The sequence below is a fragment of the Ictalurus punctatus genome, chromosome 25, assembly GCF_001660625.3.
Source record: "Ictalurus punctatus breed USDA103 chromosome 25, Coco_2.0, whole genome shotgun sequence".
Taxonomy (NCBI): domain Eukaryota; kingdom Metazoa; phylum Chordata; class Actinopteri; order Siluriformes; family Ictaluridae; genus Ictalurus; species Ictalurus punctatus.
In genome coordinates, this window is record NC_030440.2 from 1,188,396 (window position 1) to 1,194,657 (window position 6,262).

Consider the following 6,262-nt stretch of genomic DNA (forward strand, 5'->3'; position numbering starts at 1 on the left):
AGACTACAGTATCAAACTCATTAAGGGGAGTCTATCAGTCTGAGCCTAACTGCCCCAGAGCATTCAGACAATGACGGGGAGACTATCAGACCGAATGAAGGCATGGAGCTTTCTGTGTCTATGTGCCAAGTTGTGTAACCCAGGCCAGTGTGAGTAAAATGATGAGCAGGTATTAAGACTCACTGACAGTCAGTCCTGGGAAAGTGAGGGTGCCACATGAACTGCTGCTGACAAGCAAACCTGTGTGGCTTTTGTTGCTCCCGTTGGGCCTTATGGGGTTTTAGACGAAAGCGAGGTTGAGAGAAGGAGTGATATTCATTTCAGAATGGGGGAGTTTGATACTGTAAGAATCACTCAAGTGCTTCAAAAGCCTTTTTTTTTGCCACAGGAGAGGTCTTGTGACTCTCTCTCACTCTCAGACAGAGTACCATGTTGGGGTCAGGCTTGTGTGTGGCTAAGGTTTGAATCGCCGTAAAGAGATTAAGACAGTGTTTCCTGCCATGCTAATTAAGCTGCTTTTGTTTTGACTGCTGAAGGAACAGAATGTGATTGAGATTAACCGTGGATTTATGTGGTTGGAAAATGACAGGGCATTCATTATGAACTCTGAAATTAAGTGCTGTCCACTAAAGGAAATTATGAATGTGTTTCTGTCATCCTTAAAATGACATTAATGAATTCCTTTCACATTTTGATGATGGCTTTAGGAACAGACTTGGCAAGATGTTCTATTCTATACATCATGTATGCTGTGGCTGCTCATGAATATTCATAGACCAAGAGAATATGATCAGCAGCAAGACTATTGACCATTATATTCAAGCTAAACAGGAAATGAAGGGATGAATGGATCACTGATCAGGTTGGTGAGCGATTGCATAGGATTCAGGTCCATACTGAAGTTGCCCTCTTGGCCACGCACATGATTAATTAATGAGTGTCAGTATGCCAGGGAGGAACATATTCAAATATACATGGAGCAGCCTCACAGCTACAGCTACATTGGCATTATATAGCAGTCAAAAAAGAGAAGACCCTGCATGTAAATCATGGAGGACAAAGACATCGGTGCCTCAAAAAAAAAAAAAAAAAACATAACCTGTACTTGACCCAAGTACATTTGGTTTAGTTATTCCAAAAGTAGAAATATCCTGATCAACTAAAAGGGATTTTATTATATTACATAGTCGATTACACTGTATATTGTGTAGTAGAAAACAAGCAAAAAAAGTGACACACACACAAATTGTGATGGAGTAACACACTCTTGAACAGTGTATGGTATCACTTCAGACATCAGTGAAAGTGAGGTTTTGACATAAGCACACCTGATATCAAGGCCACAGTGTTGGTTTGCCCGAAACTCACATTTTAATGAATATCTGATATGTAGGCCATCGATTTCTTTCAGCAACTTTATTTAACATGCCTTTGTGTGAGAAGATTTATAGAAACTGTATAGGCAGGCAGGAAGCTGCTGCAGTTAATGGCTTTGTGCATTTCTTGAATACTTAAGCCCAGGTGCTTACTTATATAAGAGTGCAAGCACGACTGGTTGCTGAAACCACCTCTATTGGAATTCATCTCAGCCATAAAGGCCAATTATTTGAGGAATGAGCCTTTAATTAACATTCGCCCCTTCACCCTAGATTAACATCCAACGGGAAATGGGACAAAAACTCCAGTATGGGTTATAGCTTCATGCGGAGATACCTTTTTACCTGTTACTCAGATTCGACTGTTACAGATTTTATAGAAGAAAAATATGATTATTCTACTGTAATATTTGCTTGTAGCTTTGTAACATTTAAACTCCATGCAGCAGGACTGTAAATGATCAGGGATCTCACTGTGTGACTTAAAATCACAAAGTCTTTTTTTTTTTTATGATTGTTTATTGCCTTTAGTGCAAATGCGCAGAACCACTGAGTTCTAACTTTTTGCTGTTAGGTGTTCAAGTGTAGATTCACTGCCTGCTTAAAAATGGTACAACTAGATATTTAGAGTGGATTGTCTCTATAATAAATGGCTTTCGGGAAGTTTTATGCTTATTTTAAGGAATAAAGAACAACTCACTGTATTAATGCTGATTTCTTATCTGGTAAAAAAAAAAAAAAAAATCTGAAGAATGTGAAAAAATACATTGAAATCATAATGATATCTATAGCCATGTGTTTTTATTCATTTGTTTAGTATGCTGTTTAGTGTTTTACAGATGCACTATAAGTATTTGACACGTTGCAGCTTCATAAGTTAGAACACTCTAAGAGGTGACAGTAGGTGAAGTCAGCATAATTTAGTAGTAAATTGGTCATTTGCACAGCTCGGTTCATATGAGACTTTGTATGAAATCAAATAAAATTCAACCACAGATCTTGCATGTTTACTTATTTCTCATGCTTGTTAATTATATATCTTCCTTTTAAACTGTAAATTATTTACAAAAGATTTCAAGCGCTCATTATACTGGGACACTATATTAACTCTAATATATATATATATATATATATATCTATTGCTGAAGCCCTTTCACAAAAAATAAAAATATGTAAAAACCTGCGTAAATTTTGCCAAAACATACATATAATCATATAATCAGCCCAAATCATGTGACAAAATGTTGAATGGCCTGATGAGACCAAGGAAGAACTTTTTGGACATATTTCTAAAATGTATATTTAGCACAAAAACAAAACAGCATATCACCCAAAAGAATACCATACCCTCAGGGAAGCATGGCGGTGGCCGCATAATTCTGTGCTTCCCTTTAGCTGGGACTGGGACTCTGATCAGATACAGGGAATCATGGTGGATTCAAATACCAAAATATTTTCTGGCACAAAACCTTCAGGCCTCTGCTATACAGCTGAAGATGAAGAGAAAAAAAAAACGAAAAAAAAAAAAAACCTCACCTTTCAGGACAATAACAGAGCCCAGATCTAAATCTTATCAAAAACATGTGGAATGACTTGAAGAGGGCAGTGCACAGGAGCTGTCTTCACAATTCGATGGATCTGGAGCACTTTTTGCAAGGAAGAGTGGTATAAATTTGCCAAATCAAGTTGGTAGTTTTCTACCCCAAAAGACTGCTGTATTACAAGCAAAATGAGTTTTAACAAAGTATTAGTAAAAGCGTGTGCACACTTGTGCATTCGGGTTACTGTACGTTTTTTTCTTTTTCTTTTTTCCCCCCTAAAATATTTCTAATAGTTTTGACTTAGAATTTTGTTGATTGCTATTCCACAATAAAGGTGGAAAAAGATCTGACATGATTTGCTATTTTAACAGTGGTGTGTAGACCTTTATCTGTATATCCTGTGGGCATCGTGTGTGTGTGTGTGTGTGTGTGTGTGTGTGTGTGTGTGTGTGGGTGTGTAAAAAAAAAAAATTCTTTGTGACAGATGCGAATGCACAGCATTTTTAAAATCAGGACTATACCCACGCCTATTGATGACTTGTGTTATGCATATATATCAGAAACATTTTCTTTGATACTTTTTCAAGTCTATGATAGAAGATTGAGTTCTGGAAGGGGAAAATTCTGGTCCAGAGAAATGTATAGAGATGGAACAGAATGCTGACACTAAATCTTTCTGCCAGGAGCAGCCAGAGTTGCTTTTTCTCCATTTTCTTCTTTACACTTTTCGACTTTGCCTCTAAAAGCTACTGCAGACTGTTGTTTTGATCTAGTGGAATTTCCTGTGCACCCGTTGTTCTGCCACAGTGTGTAAAAGAGGGCATTTAGATAACATCAAACACCCCAATTTTCATTCTCACCACCACAATTAAGGCATCCTGTTTTGTTAACCCACATGTGTTCTCAGTTCTGGCTTTATGGAGCAACTCACACGGCGCTACCAAGGTATATGTTTTGTGATTTGTGCCTTTTATATTTGTCTTTGATTTTAATTCATTAGAGCTCGTTCAACAGTGATTGAACAGTTGACCAAAAATGTTAAATCCATGAAATGACCAATCTCATTCACATGCATTTGGAGTGATAGTGCTATTAAGAATGTATAACAGCATTCATTTTCAATGAATTGTTCTGAGAAAAGTAGTAAAGAACTGGAGCCAAACAACACAGTGCAGAGGATATTTAGAATCGGGGGGAAATGGCAAGAGAAAATTATGATCTTCCTAACAGCTAATGTTATCTTCCTCCCGCTTCCATCCTGTATCCTTCTTCACGCTGTTTCACTGCCAGACAGCTCTAACTGGACATTTTTTCTGCATTGTGGGAATTTCCATTTAGAATGATAAGATTTTGGCATCTTGTGTGTCTCCCAGTCAGGATTGCTGCCCTCTTTTTCCATAAAATACGACAGATCTCATTTGGCAGGACCAGAGTTCTTAGTGCCAAGTAATTGTTTATCCTAAGGGGCTGTTTTAAAGACATACACCCTTACACTTTGACAAAGCTAATAGATGTTTGTGTACTTGTCATACCATGCTCAGTGACACATCAGGAGAGCAAAGCTCATGGTTGAGGGTGAGTCCAAGAGCGACTAGCCATGAGCCATTTGTTCTAAAGGGGAAGGGTTGTGACATGCAATGGATTTCACCTGAAGATGGATTGCTCCATTGTTTCACTGGATGGCAATGAGAGTTGTGGTCAGGTTGGACTACTTTCTAATTATAGAGCAATAGTGCATATCAACAAAGAAATCAAAATTTATAAATACTGTTTAAAAAGAAAAGAAAAGAAAAACCCACAGAAATAGAACCTACATCAGAATAAGCGGGATCGTTAAAATTGCATTTTCTTTTTTTATTTAGTGCTGCAATGAGTTCACATAACAGATGTTTACATCTAGTCCACAAGACACAATAATAACTGATTTTACACAAATGAACCAGTTCAGAAGTTTACATCCGCTTGATTATTAATACCGTGTGTCGTTACCTGGATGATCCACGACTGTTTTTATGTTTTGTTTTGTGAGAGTTGTTCATGAGTCCCTTGTTTGTCCTGAACAGTTAAACTGCCCACTGTTCTTCAGAAAAATCCTCCAGGTCCTGCACATTCTTTACTTTTCAGGCATCTTCTGCATATCTGACCCCTTTCCAACAGCGGTTATATGAGGTCCATCACTGATTACAGCTGAGGGATTCGTACACAACTATTATAAAAGGTGCCAACATTCACTGATGCTCAAGAGAGTAACACGATACATTAAGAGCCAGGGGGGTGTAAACTTTTGACCAGGATGACTGGTCTAAATTGTTATTATTTTGTCTACAGGAAAACATGTAAATATCTTATTTAGCTTCTTAAGGGCGGTAGTAAATGGAAAAAAAAAAAAAAAGATCTTTAAACAAAATAATAACAATTTACACCAATCATTCTGGTCAAAACAAGACAGTATTAAGAATCAAGCGTATGTAAACTTTTGAACTGGTTCATTTGTGTATATATATATATATGTAGATAGATAGATAGATAGATGTATACATACATAGAGATATCCCCAGTATTTGTACAAATATAGTGCAACTGTCTACAGCTGGATATCTTCAAGCCACTTTAATATTTGTCTCCATCTTCTAAACTGTTCAGCATAAAAAGGTCTTAAAATGACAAAAACCGCTGACTTAAGAAGAAGATACTTGCCTTTTGTACATGACTCATACACTCTGACATCCAAAACAGGAACTGTTTCTGTCTGCTTATTCATTGGTAAAACTGTCAAGTACACCACATAAATGTAATGAAATTCTTTGCCTTATTTAGGGACACAAACCAAGACTAAAGAACCATGATAGTGGAGCTAGCTTGCGAAATAGAGCCGGCACATTCAAAGCGAAATTAATACCATTCATCTGCTAGCTCGAAAAGCCTTTTCTGTCACACGCTAATGCTGCTAGGCTAAGTGTGGGGTTAAGTAATTCCAGATGCTATGTTGGAATTGAACCTCTAGGGCATTGGTAGGCAAAATACTTCAGTGGCAGATAAACACAGCATAAACGGTGAGACTGGAACAGGGCGCAGCTCCTTAGCCTACTGATGAGGAAACAGGATGGTGTGATGGAATGTGTGCTTTTCAACACCCTTGGTGTTTTGGGATCAAAACTAAACCAGCAGTGGGTGTGGAGTCCAAAATGTGCCACCTTCCTCCTCATTCACCTCCTCTTAAATTTATATAGCTAATTAGAGAGAATTATTTAGTGAATGGCAAACTGTTTGGACTGGAACTGGACTGGAAGAAGGATGAATGTGTATTTTAGTTCCTATGTAAATACTAATGTTATTTAGTCAAAC